Consider the following 14,663-nt stretch of genomic DNA (forward strand, 5'->3'; position numbering starts at 1 on the left):
GTGCTTCTGCTTGCCAGTTGGGCAGCCGAGACTAAGCGAAAGCTGTCTGGCAATGACGAAGTGCAGTTTTATATCTAAACCATTTTGATTTAGATAAGACAAGGAGCAGTGTTAATCTTGTTTCTGAGAAGACTGAGGCACTGGACGACAGTGGGATTTCCCTAAAATCATAGTATGGATTTGGAGAACTTTGAGGTGAAATCCGACTGCAGTCACAGACCCTCTCGAACACCGAGCCAAACCGTAGCCTCTTTTACCGCCGTCACTAGCTGCTACCTCCCAACCAAATTATTGCACACCCTCTCCTACAATTAGAAAGAACCGCCAAACAAACTTTTAGAGCTGTGTTTTTCTTCTTAGTTTCTGAGGGTATAGTAGCAGGAAGAAAGAGTGCAGCGCACAAAATGATTGGCAGGATCGCAGAGTGGCAGCCCCTTTCCCAAGTGACTTTTGGACATTCCTAGGCCCTCATTGCAAACAGCCCGCCTAACATGAGTCACTGCACATATCACAATTAATCGGGCTGCTCACAATAATAACTGCGATATTTACGTTAGCCAAGCACCAAAATCTATATGTTGTTCCCCACAAAACTCGTAATTTTAAAGATATTTACTCACACCTGATGAATTGCACCTCTGCAAAGTCAAATTTTTATTGGGTGCGATAAGTATCACACCAGTTACCAGGCCATTCTTGAGGTACGTTAGGGTTGTAATGCCTGCGCACTGTTTTCGCTTGGAACAGGATGTGGTATCACACCAGAGCTGCCGACTTTGGAACTGGGCAACCAGGTTCGAGTCTGCCAAAGCTCGATATCCTGTGATTCCGGACAAAGCACTTAATCTCCCCTTGCCTTAGAAAAAGTGATCTTTGGTAATGTAACTGGTGCTCTGTAAAGCCCTCCAGTACCCCTGAGTCGAGTTTGCATTATATATGAACTGTAAAAAAATGCATTGGAGAAGAACTACGTGGGTGCAGTGTTGGCCCACCAGACCATTTTATTTGATTTTTGCCTGCTCCGAATTAAACTCTTTATCTGAAAGCTTAACCAGTCTAGGATCTGCAGCGAAGCCTTTGGGCAACAATAGCAGTAGAACTACTGGCAAACTTAAGAGCGAGGCACCTCAATAAACTAGGTAAAAGAAACGAAGTACTGTCACCTTCCTTTGCTTCGAAATCTGACCACCACATAATTCTTCTCGGAAAACTGTGCAAATGAAAATCACATATTTAGGCACCAGTGGATCCTTCTTAGCCTCAGTTGAAAGCTGCACTGCAAGCACCATGACAACACGCCTCTGAACCAGAGCACACCGTTAATGATAGTGGGTGTGGGTGGGGAGGAGGAAACAAGGGGACCGACGAGGGAGACACAGAACATGCGGGGTCAGAAGCATGGCGGGCGGCAAGACTCAGAGCACATACCTACAGGTAAAGTAGCACTCCGGCGTAGAAGGCTGCTGCAAAGATTCTCCGGGGCTGCGGGTTGCAAGTTGAAGCGGCAAAGATTCTCCAGGGCTGCGGGCTGCAAGGACGTCGTCACCATGGATACAGGAAGCTTCCCAAAGGTCCTTTAAAAGTCAGCTGTAAAGCGCTAGTTACAGCTGACTTTTAAAGGCCCTTTGCTTCGCGCCGGCCGGGTGCCGAATGTGACGTCACAGAGGCAGGCCAATTAGAGGCAAGCAGTAAGCAGAGACGATGGCCGCAGTCGCAAACGTAGTGAATAGGTATTGTATACGTATTCACTACGTATGCTCCTGCGGCCATCTTCTCGGTTTACTAACTTCCTGGGAAAACGCTGGTATAATGGAAAGAAGGTCCGCGGGCCGCCAAGGAAGGCCAGGCGGGCCGCCACTGGCCCGCGGGCCGTACTTTGAGTACCCCTGCCTTATAGCGTCCATTTTGGTCGTTTTTCTGCGGATCACTCTCGGTTCAGGGCAGGTTGCTGAACTTGCGTCTGGTCTTTCTTTCGAGTTCTTTTTGGTGGCGTAAATATCCCAACCCGGGATAATTCTCGTGATTTCCTTTTTTATTAATGGACATATAATAATATGTCGACCGTACATTAAATATTGTCACACTGTGTTACGAAGCATTCCACCTTTATGTGTTCCTACGGCGAGGCAAGCCCGCGTTTTACAGGTACAGTATATACTCTAGGAAGTTTGCTCTGTAAGCAATGTCTGGACTGCATGTGGTCAGGGCCTGGTCACACGAATTCGAAATAATGCACTTTATGGGTGTTCCTTCCCATTCCTTACGGCTTACAACGATGATTCTCGGATTTACTATCTGAGGTTTTCGCATATAATTGTTAATATTATTGTTGATGATTATTGACATTTTATATGTGGGTCCGAGGCTAATATAGCCGATGATTGAGGACATTTTTGCCGGAATGGGTGTTCAGAACCAATGGTGAGACGCAGTCTGTTCAAAGAACCATACTTATCATTCTTGTTTTGATGATTCCCATTGTTTAGCAAGTTTCAATTCTACTGGTTGATTTTCTCACTATATTTAAACAGTATATTATGTACCGGTGGGAGATTTAAGACTGTAGTTGTGTGGATAAGCGTTAAACTAGCCTAATCCGAAGCCTCCGGTCCTGTAATAGAATCAAAAATTAGCTAGCATTCGTGCCAAGAATTTTCAATTCTATTAAGGACACGGAGGCGAGGATTATCCCACCCGGTTTATTACAGTATTGGTAATAATTACCCACCCGCATGTACTTGATACTCTGTATCAGCAGAAGTTACGGGTTTTCCTGTCTCATTCATTTCAGCTTCGAGTAAAGAAGAAGGAGCAGGTGTTCTTCTGGCTTAGAAGACGTAAACTTTCCAGTTTGAAGATGGTTCTTCCATGTTGAAGGATGTTTATTGGGACTCATATTCCGTGGATTGGACTGGATTTATTAATGTGTGAACTATATAAGTTCGAGCAAAGAAAGAGGAGGAGACACAGGGTACAGCAGCTCTTATTGGGCTATACAGGATGTGATGTATGTACAAGCATCATGGGAAATGTAGTTTTATTTGCATACAAAACGTTTTTCATTGGCTGCTGTGAGTAGCAAATATAAGGAAGAGAAGCATAATCCTCGCCTCCGTGTCCTTAATAGAATTGAAAATTCTTGGCGCGAATGCTAGCTAATTTTTGATTTCAGGGAACAAATTAGTACCCATGAATATTGTAGAAAAGAAACTTGTTTACTGGGGTAGGTCTGCGGCTGGACCACTGCCACTGGGGCAACCACCGGTCTACAAGGAGCACAGGAAGAGGAAAGTCACCCACACTTATGAAAACTAACAACGGACCAGGAGACGGGCGCCTGAGATGACACCTGCGTCCTCCCTAGGCCTCTGCGTGGGTGACCTGGCTGTTTATTTCACAGCTGTAGAGGGCAGCGAGAGGTGACAGTAAAGTTAATTGAAATCCAGAAGAGTATTTAACGATCTCTTTATGTGGGCTAACTTCGTCACAACTTTCATCTGACATCTTTTTAAGAAACTTCCCTGAGGGGTATTGGTACTGGTGACCTATACTGCCCGATTCCAGAATCAGATACTTTTATTCATGATGATCGTATTACGATGTCATACTTTACATTGCGGTTTATATGGCCATGTTAAACAACAAATTGCAGTACATTATGATTAATATTCGTGATTACCAGCGTTTCTAAAAGAACTATGAAGTAAAACACATATTTGGCATTTACAACAATATTTCAGACTGGCGGCCTCATATTTAGCGACAGCCAGACGTTGGTCCCTTGCTCCATTTGCCACTAAATTCAAGCAAGCCTGGCTGGTTTGGGCTGTTAGCCCAAAACCGGTCCCAGGATGCTTGTTTTCGGTCCAGGGAAGACATGGCTTGGCAGTTCGGGCTGGACTGTTCCCATGAGGTACAGGGGCAGGACTGATTTACATACAGCTGTGTCTGAACTTGGGTGGTGAAGTGAGCTAAAGAACGATGACGGATTCAACCCATATCAGTGACTGTGGATGAGTGTCTGAATAGTTTCAGCGCTCTGTCCATCATATTCTTGTGTTTGCTTTGTTCGCCCTAAGTTGGCAGGGTATGCCCAGACGTGAGTCCCTTGCTCACTTTGCCACTGGATTCAAGCTAGCCTGGCTGATGAGGGTTGTTTGTCCGAAACCGGTCCTAGGATGCTTGTTTTCGGGCAGTTCGGGCTGGACTGTTCCCATGAGGTACAGGGTCAATCCTGATTTGCATATAGCTGTGTCTGAACTGAGGTAGTGAAGTGAGCTAAAGAACGATGATGGATTCAACCCAGATCTGTGACTGGGGATGAGTGAAAAGTTTCAGTGCTCCGTCCATCATCTCCTTGTGTTTGCTTTAACAGCCGTTGAAACCCACAGACAAAAGCATTTTGATAATAAATAGTAATTTGCTTAATTTAGGAATACTTGTGTGCTATGTTGCTTCAAAATTCAAGAAAGTCTATATGCAATATCTCACTGTTGTCATATTATTGCCAATAATTGTCTTGAGCATTTCTCTGTGCAACACTCCTCATGGCTCTTTCTGAAAGCATGCATTCGGAAATAGTTGTCTTTAGTTGATGTACCGGAAAGCCGAAAGATGGATTTTTTCCAAATGTTTACATTGTACTCAGAGTACATTTGTGGGAACCCCTTCCGTCATATGAAATGATTTTATTAATCTATATGGAATTGAGATGAAAACTCAAGCACTCTAAACAAGTAAAACAGGAGTGGAGAGGTGATAAATAAACTACAGCTATGAATCTGCTACAAGACGAAAAAACAAGAAGAGGTAAAACTTTATGAAAATGTAGTTCCATCAAAACGGATGTTAACAGTATTTCAGCTATGGGAAACTGATAAGGGAAGCAGATTAAGAACAAGGATTGGCAAATGTAGGAGAATATGTAGCAGCCAATAGAAATGGCAACGGAGGAAAAGTAAGTAGGATGCACACGAACCAATGAAAAGCCAGGAAAGAGTGGGGGAAGGGATGTAAGCTCCTTTTAAGTTTATATTAAAAAGAATGGATTTCACAAGCCTACGCAGGCGAAACCCAACAATCACAGAGCAGCCGAAGCGAACGTGAGCAAATTCCTCAAACATAAACACAAATAAATGTATGCGAGTTCATGTTCAGTAAAAGCAGCGCGATCTGAAAGATCTTCCCTGGGGCAGTTACATACTCTCGACGTTGGCGCTACATTCGAAAAATAAAAAGATATAAGTATCAGTTATTCGTTCGACGGCCTGAAGCCTCACCTCCTCTCCAACAGGTGGCCAGACGCAACATCCGGCTCGCGAACGGCTTGTCATGTCGCCTACGTCAGTAACTGAACCGGAGGTTCTAAGCCCAGCGAGCGCGGGAATTCCAAGCAACGCAGTTGCGGAGCGGTAATTCTGAGGCCGTGCACGGCGAGATGGGGCAGTAGAAGAAAAGCAGGAAGGCGATTCGGGTTGAATGTTCTAGCAGGAATAGAGGGAGCGCGGGAATAGTGTCAAGAGTGTGCAGGGAGCCAGTGCAGGCAGCATAGAGACACCGCATGAGGTGTCGAAGTGATACTTATGCCTACCATGTTTTTACTTTTACCACGTGTGACATTTTCATGTTTTTGGTGTGTTCATGTGTGACATTGTGATGCCATGTGTGTGACAGACACTTCAGTGATTCCTCATTGTGCGCAGAACATATAGCTGTTATGTATATGTAACGAGAGAAATGTTAGAACAAGCCCTCTTTGTACTATTTTCAGTGACATCTGCATACATGCCAACATTTAAGAACAAGGAAGTGGGAGATTTAAAAGAAAAAATCGGGAGAATGAAAATTCCCCATTGACTTCTGTTGTAGAAAATGCAATTTCAGGCGGGAGACTGCTAAAATAAAGCCATTTTTGGCTTTTAAAATCGGTAGTCTCCCGCCTGAATCGGGTCTGTTGGCATGTATGCATCTGCCAATGCATAATCTTTTTGCTTACCCTTTAACAGATAAAAGGCTGGCCATGCTATTGTTGATAGTTATAACCTTGATGTTACAGACAGTTCTTGACTATATACAGTTCTTCACAACAAAGCTTCCTAGCTGCCAAGGTTTCTGATTGATTATGTGTGACATTTTCATAATTTCAGTGGAATTATGAGTGACATTCAACTACTATGAGTGACACTTTCTCGCGAGCAAAATCAAGCACTAAAGACCAGCGAAACATATAAATATCAGAAATTACACCCAACTGTCCAACAAGAAACTCTGAGAAGAGCTTAATATTGCTTAAACACCAGAAATGGAAGAGCTGATAGTGTTATCAGGGAACTGCCAAATGTGTGACACTTAGGGTGACATTTTCTCTTGAGTAAAACAAAGCAATGAAGTGCATGAAAAGAGATAAAATATCAGACACTTTTGGTCAACGATAAACCCTAAAATACCTTGACACTGCTTCAAAACCCCTGAAATAGAAGTTCAAGATACTGATACGAAATGCTTTTTGTGCAAAGAAGATATGAAAGTAAAGAAGTTGTCATAAAACCTTTCACATCCCTATGTCATTGCCCTTTATTGCGGCCTAATACAGGTAAGCAGGTGCTGCACAGATTAAATGAACACAGGGCAGATATGTTATTCATGCATGTAGAAAAATAAGCAAAATCACCTGAAGCTGGTAAATATTTGCAACCTTTAACTGAACATACTACAAACAACAAATGCAAATAGAAAGCACTTTAAACGTGTTCTAGCACTGATCCATTACTTACTTAGAGTATTTTCAAAACACAGAAATAGAACGTTACAAATCAATACATCGGATTTTGTTTCCAGTTCTATTTAGTATTAAGTCCAGGCATTAGCAGACTTGATGAAACAAACTTCTCTTGGGAATGTGACAACCCTAGTCAGAGTGCTTGACTCACCTGACTACTGCTGTCCATTCCACCACTGCCTGGGAGTGGGTGCGAAGGCTGAATGCTTTGCCAGCGAACTGTTTTTTGCACATTGTTGAGGTGCGACGTGCTTCGGTGATCCAGCTGCACTTTAAAGCTGAGTCGGAGGGAACAGAGTGCCACAGGCAGCTCTCCTCAAGACTGTCTTGCTCTAGTTGGCACTTGGCAGTAGTTATTTTCACCTGAGCACCAGTGATGCCTTCCTGGGGGCTGGCAGGATAATATAGTTAAAAACATCCTGCCAGTCAGGAGCGCTGACAACCCTCTGAAGGTTTGAGGTTGGCACGCAGTGCACTGCCATTTAAGTGCCATTTGTACAAGACAACGCCAGCCTCATATGCTCTCTCTCTGTTTCCGCCGGGCTGTGCGTACCTGAAAATAAAGTTACATTTGCCCGCCACCATCACTCATTACTTGGCCATAATCCACACACGGTGCAAGGGTGGCGCCAGTTGCCGAAAACATAGAAAGGCACAATTTGATCACTATCACAGAGCATAAGACAGTTTCTATATATACGGTGCATCAGTCACGTGAGGCTGCGCTGCAGCCCAGGCTGAAAGTGAGTCGCTTTTCATTCCTTAACTGCGTCATCTGCTGAACTAAAGGAGAGCCCGGAGGAGCGAGGGGGGCCGCCGCACTCGAGAGGCTTCAGAGTGCCGCCGAGAGCCGCCATTCACCGCCAGTGACCATCAGTGCCAGCTATCGCGAGGGGACTACTTCATCCAGCATCCCCCGCGGCTGCAGGGCTGCCCACACGCCCAACGAGGTCACGTACACCAGGAGGTGCTTAACCCCTTCGATGCTGATGACGGCCCCCAGCCGTCATGCATCACGGGGCTTGTGTGCTGATGACGGCTGGGGGCCGTCATAACCCCGCCCGTTCGATTCTGCCGCACAGGCGCAGAATCGCGGCCGCACCCAAGGGGCTAAACTGAGGCAAGGGCTCCCGCAGCGCGGGATGCACGTGGGCGTGGCGGGCCCATCCGCGCCGGTCATAGCCCGGAAGAGGCTGGGCTGGGCCCCGTCTCTTGGCTCATCGGTATTTGGGACACTGGGACCAAAACCAAGAAAGGACATTAATATTGCCAAAAGATTTTCTTTGTTTCAGTGGATTCTGATAGTTGACATAGTGTCTGGTGTGTACAAGAGGAAGGTCTGCCACACTATTGATGGGGAAAAGAAAGCTAAACAGATCCAATGGTGCACTACCATCAGATAAGAAAAAATTAACTAACATGTCATTAATGAACTACCTGACGGGTGCAGTAGGGGCTATAGAGAAACAAATATCTAGTGTTGAAGATTCATTAACTGAAGAGAAAGAAGGATTGATTACTGGGGTGCTGAGTAAAAACGTTAGTAACCATGGGACAAAGTCCCCGGGAACACAAAATAGCAGTAACATCTCAAATGAGTTAATTAATGGCTGCATTCTTAGAGGAGGGGACGAGATTCTTTCTGAAGATCAAGAGGCTCTTACATTGCCCCCACCAAAGAGAACTTGCACAAAGGAAAAGAAAGCTCCCCCATCAGTCTACCTCCTGTGATACATATTACCCCTGAGGTACAAACTAATAAGCCCCCAGTTGCAGCTATGACTAAAAGTAAGCCTAATACAGGGACAAATAGTTGGAAAAAACGGGATACCCAGGTAAAAAGTAATACTAAATCACAAACCTGTAGCCGCCTATCTGATTCTAAGTCCCTTTCTGCAGATTTGGTATCTGCTATCCAAACACTTATTGGTCCACTAGAGGAAAGGTTAGCGCACCTAGAAGCTGGACAAGCTTCTATCCTGAACAAATGAAATAAACTAACTGAATTCATACCTAAGTCATCAAATGGGGGTGATGAACGGTCATGTAGACAGCCCTCCTCTATTGTGAGACAGGGAGCCCATACCCCGAGTAATTCGGAAAAAACTGCTATAGAAGGTGTTATACATGGGCATAACAATAATAATCATGATGGAAAAAAGGTGGCAGGAGGTATAGAAAAGGAAAAAAATGGGAGGATAGCGCACACGGACACGTACCCACAGGAAAACCTACATAGGATATCTAGCCAAATACCGCGTCAAGAACACTTTACCCTTAACCTTCCTCCAGCTACAGCCCCGTACACCCTAGTACTGGCAAATGTACCACTGTTAAACGATTCTGCCAACGAATGTTGGGCTACCCTGCGGAACAAGTCCATTCATCACCTGGGGCTAAAAACAGGTCTAGCTAAGGATATGTTTTAGGCCTTTAAAATGGTGAGACGTGTTTCTTGGGTGTGTTGGGAGAGAACGCTCTGGATAGGTGATTGTGTGGTTTTGACCCTGAGTTCCCCCACCCTGGTTCATGAAATCCTAAAATGAGTGGGGCAAGCTGACTTTAGAACTGATGGAATAAAAGTTCTTCCACTGGGCTTTTTCTAGCCCACTATTGATGATTGTATGTTATGTTAAAAAATTTAAAAAAAATATTTCTACAGCGCAACATACACCGGATAGGTTTCTTGGCGCTTAGGGACAGGGCGCTGCACGAAGGTGGTTTAGATGGAATAGGCTGACGTGAAAAGCCAGGTTTTAAGTTGCTTCCTAAATTAAAGATGGTTGTCAATTAGACGTAGGGAGATGGGAAGAGAGTTCCAGAACTGGGGAGCCAGCGTTGAGAAACACAGCCCGCCATGTTTGTTTCGTTTATATCTTGGGGTCCTCAGGAGGCAGTGGCAGGACAATCAAAGGGTGCGGGAGGGACTGCATTTCGTAATTTTGCTGGATATGAATGCCGGGCCGGTGTCCATCAAAGCTTTGTGGACAATACAGCCTAATTTAAATGCACAACGTTGGCTCACAGGGAGCCAGTGTGGTTGTTGTAGCAGGGGTTTGACATGGTGGCGAGAAGAAAATTGGAAGATAAGCCTGGCTGCATGGTTCTGTATCAGTTGTAAGCGTTGCATTTGATAGGCTGGGATGCCGGCATACAGAGAATTTGCATAATCCAGTCTGGAAATAATTAGCGCCTGGACTACCAAAGTGGCTGCTTCTTTCGAGAGGAATCTTTTTATCTTCTTTATTTTCCGCAGCGTAAAGAAGCAAGCCGAAACCACTGACTTGATTTGAGGGTTCATAGATAGATCCTTGCCTATCGTGATCCCTAAGCTCTTCGCCGTTACTGCCGGGGCGGGGGGAATTCCCAGGTGAATAGGCCAAATGTTGGAGTTCCAAGGACTGTTGTTGCCACCAGTCAAGATCAACTCTGTTTTGTTCGGGTTTAGCTTGAGTTGGTTCAGGTTCATCCAGTTGCTAATATAAGTCATGGTATCCCATAGGTGGGATTCAGATGAACTGGAGGAGTGTAGATTGAAAATTAGTTGCAAATCATCTACATAGTTGAAAACCAGCACGTTCCTCTCCCTCAAGGCAGTGATCAAAGGTTGCATGTAGAGGTTAAACAAAAGGGGAGATAAGGAGGAGCCCTGTGGGACTCCGCAAGGGAGTCTGCCTTTCGTGAAGCAGTAATGGCCCAGATGAACAGATTGAAGCCATATCAGTGCTTGACCTCCGACCCCTGCACTTCGGACACGGTCGACCAAGATGTTGTGATCGACCGTGTCAAATGCTGCCGAGAGATCACGGAGAATTAAGGCCTGTGAGATATTTTGATCTGCTCCTCTGCGAAGATCGTCCATGACCGACAGGATGACTGTTTCGGTCGAATGGGCGGGACGAAATCCGGCCTGGTTAGAATCTAGAAGAGAGGATGCTTCTACAAAGGAGCTCAGGCAACCTGCTACATGGGACTCCAAGATCTTGCCAAGATAGGGTAAGAGGGAGATCGGGCGGTAGTTACTCATGACCAGGGGGTTTGCACCAGGTTTCTTCAAGATAGCAATAATCTCTGCCACTTTAAAAGACTCCAGGACCTGTCCACTGCTAAGAGAAGAATTAAGAAGAGAAATGGGGGGATCAGGGCAGGCCGTGAAAGCTTCACGCAAACTGTGGGGAGGGCCGCTGTTGAGAGGGGAGCCTGACTCAGATCAGAAAAAGAATCAAAAGTGATAGGTGAAAATTGATTGAAAGCAACAGGGGTTTGACTGCTGGGGCTAGGAGTGAAGGAAATGTTAGAATGGGGAATATTTGATTTTATTACAGTAATTTTGTCGAAGAAATAATGATTTAGTGAGTCACAGAGCTGCTGAGATTGCTCGGGCTGTGCCGTTACTCTGGCCGGGCTAGTTAATTCCTCGACAATAGCGAAGATTTCCTTTGCCTTATTAGCTGAGTTCGCAATTTTTGCAGAGAAATGCTCCGTTTTGCACACAAGTATGGAGGATTTATATGCTCTGTATTCCACTAGCCAGTTCACCAATAACGTATGGGCTTGTAAGGATAGCCTCTTGGAATGTTTGTGGCCTTGAGAGCAAAGTCGCTAATAACATTTGGGGGGATTTTATCCAGAATTTTGACATACTGTGCCTCCAAGAAACTTGGCTCATAATTGAAAAACATTTGGACGGTTACAAAACATTCCATATTCCTGCGGTGCAGTCCACACACGGAAGATATAAAGGGGGAATCTGTGTAACATGCTGAGGGTGCAGGGTGTTAAACTGTTAAAGAGTTCCCCTTACTACCAAATGGTATCAATCTACTTACACTCATCCATAGAGTTGCTGGGGGTAAACTTCTATAATAATATTGACAATGCTAATTTCACGGACGTGATGAAAGTTTTCCTAGAAGATTTAAATTATCAAACTACTGCAAAAGGAAGAGATGTAATTATGCTATGGGGATGGGACTTTAAAATTAGTGTATGTAAATTGAATGTGTGCGGCTTCGGGGAAAATGAATGGGAAGAAAATGGTGGCCTGTATCACTTTGTCCACACAGAAAGAGGGGAAAAAATTGACAATATTATGTCTATGTTCGATCTTGGATTTGCAAACATGATTTGCTCCCCAAAGGTAAACTTTAGTCTGACTTTTATAGGTCGAGGATTCAAATCTGTGATCGATTTCATCATCCTTCCTATTCGATATTCTAACTTGGTGGAAAATTTTATGATTTTCCCAAATGGCCTTAGTGACAATTTGCCCCTTAGTCGGCACCTAAAATTACCTGACTGCATCGATTCCTCTACTATAGAGTGTTTGGCATGGTCGCAGGAAATTGTGTTGGCTCGCCATAATGGCTTTGCACTCAAGTGGGGTAAAAAAGACCCAATAAAAATGAATGCCGATACTATAGCAAAGGCATTAACACCTATCCTGGTAGGTCTAGATGAAGAGTCCACTTACGTTGAGATTCTAGATGCCTTCAAGCAGGTCTCTATTGCTATCCAAAACTCCCTCTCTAGGCTAAATAAAAAGAAACAAAATAAGAGTAATGGGTAGTTTGACACCCAGTGCACCAAAACGTATTCCCTCCTCAAGGCTGCACTTAGCACTCAAATAAGAGTCTACAAACTAATTAGAGTTTGTAGAGAGGCCTAAACTTAGCCCGGAACCAACGGAAAAAAGAAATAAAAGAAAAGGCTTGGCAAAATTTGTGTGAGGCTGCCCAACTGAGAGATTCCCAATTGTTCTGGCAGGCAGTGAATGCTCCTTATTTTTCTAAAAAAGATACCTCGAGATTAGAAATCGCCATAGATGTAAGTACCTGGATCGATTTCTTCCCGAAGGTATGTAAAAAAGAGGATGGAAATCTTGTTAGGCCCTTAGAGAATAACGAGCTGGATGAACAAGATCAGGAACACTCCCCGATACCTATAGAGTTCCTACATGAGGAAGTCCTATCAGCAATTAACAATAGTAAAGGAAACAAAGCCCCGGGTCCCGAGGGGATCCCAAATGATATTTTCAAAATGACCACCGAACTTTGGGCCTCACTTTTGACACGTCTCCTAACTGTTGTGATTCTATCTAGGACCCTAATTTGATATTCCCGATTTATACCCTTATATGGTTATAACAAATAATATCCTTATAAAGGCATAAGAATCATATCCATATTTAGTAATAGCCAATGCAGTCCAAATACGGCAAGTCTACTCCCATAGACTCCTAGAAAGTACAACGCGTTCTTTAAACAAACCAAGCCTCCAGCAGCCCGGGAATTCCCCCTGCTTTTGTTTTGATTTGCACAAGAACTCCTGGAGTCCAGAAAGAACTGTTAGTTCTTAGTGACGTCTTATGTCCAACTTTACGTCAAACTCGGCACCTTCCAGGTATAAATATACCAATGTAGTAGCCCCTTTCGGAATCCAATTGGTGAGCTACGCTGACGATACTCAGCTAGTAGTCTCACTCACCCAGGCAGACTCCCCTCAAAACAATCTCTGTAGCTGCCTGGTTGAAGTCGCAGGATGGATGGATGCCTCCCAATTAAAACTGAATGGAGGAAAAACGGAGCTGATGTTGCTCGGAAGAAAGGCCTCCTTTAACACCCCCTCCATGTGGCCTCCCTGCATGGGACCCGGGCCCACCCCCAAAACGGAGATAAAAAGCCTAGGGTTCTGGCTAGACACAGAGCTCTCCTTCAAAACTCAGGCGAAAAAGACAGTGGCTACGTGCTTCGGTCTAATAAAAACAATCCGGAAAATTCTCCCCCAGCTGCCGGAAACTGCGAAGAAAACCATAGTCCAGTCCCTCATTCTATCCATACTGGACTATGGGAATGCTCTCTACTTAGGAGCCCCCACCTCAGTTATCCGTCAACTGCAGATAGCTCAAAACTCTGCAGCAAGGCTACTTACCGGAACCAGCCGTCGTATCACCGCAGCCCCTGCATTAAGGGCCTTACACTGGCTCCCAATAAATGAGCGAATCCATTTTAAGACCCTTTGTCTGGTCCACAAAACACTTCAGGGGAACGGCCCTCCCATTTTGAAGGATATGATTAGACCATACATTCCAACCAGGCACCTTCGGTCCAACCATCAAAACTTCCTCATAACGCCCAGGACCAATAAGGTCCGGTCTGGGGACCGCCTTTTCTCCCGAAATGCAGCAAAACTATGGAACGCCCTACCATTATCACTCCGTCTGGAACCCAGCCTTCTGATGTTCCGAAAACAACTAAAAACATCATTGTTCCCCAGGCCATAAACCATCCTTCTCCTTTTCCTAGTCTCTGCATCAACTTTCATCTTTCTTTAAGCGCTGGGATGCTTCCGAGTAGCCATGCGCTATATAAGAACCTTCCAATTCCAATTCCAATGTTGCCTTAAGCAAACACACGGTGGTTTGGAGCAGAGCGGCTATCTACTTGCCCGACACCCCACTGATGCGAGTGCCGAAGGAAGCCGACCCTCCCATTTGACGCACTGAGAGAGACGCTGTATTTTCTCCTGCTGAGAAATTCCAGCTCCGGTGTTTCCAGTCACCCTTGCGGGTTGCTTGGAGATCGAGTCCTGAGAAAGAGATACAAGACCTCCTTCATTCTAAAACCAAGGTACGGAGCTGACTAAAACCTTAAGAGAATTCTTGATTCAGATTCTTGGCAAAAAAACAACTTAACTTAAACTGCAACTTACTTACTCCTTCCCACGTATTAGGCTTAGGTCAGGTACACCAGGGTAGGCGTATCTTAGAAGCACCAGTTGAGTACGTTTAGTCAATGTTTTTATGTATGTATATATTTTATCCGTTTTAAAGTATCATATGGCTCAGAAACCATATCCATGCTTTTACAGTATTATTTCATAATAC

The 14,663-nt window shown here is 44.7% G+C and overlaps 1 protein-coding gene across 6 annotated transcripts in view; it reads right to left on the reverse strand.

Annotated features, from left to right (window-relative positions):
• The window catches only part of LOC144770775 (phospholipase A2 inhibitor and Ly6/PLAUR domain-containing protein-like), a 1,602,193-nt gene extending 1,596,841 nt beyond the window's left edge, over positions 1–5,352 (reverse strand). For all 6 annotated transcript variants that reach the window (XR_013599021.1, XR_013599024.1, XR_013599023.1 and 3 more), the window contains exon 1: positions 5,280–5,352. The gene's annotated coding sequence lies outside the window, so the exon portion shown is untranslated. The remainder of the gene's footprint in view (positions 1–5,279) is intronic.
• Positions 5,353–14,663: the final 9,311 nt, after the last annotated feature.

This window comes from Lissotriton helveticus, chromosome 7 (genome assembly GCF_964261635.1).
Source record: "Lissotriton helveticus chromosome 7, aLisHel1.1, whole genome shotgun sequence".
Classification (NCBI taxonomy): domain Eukaryota; kingdom Metazoa; phylum Chordata; class Amphibia; order Caudata; family Salamandridae; genus Lissotriton; species Lissotriton helveticus.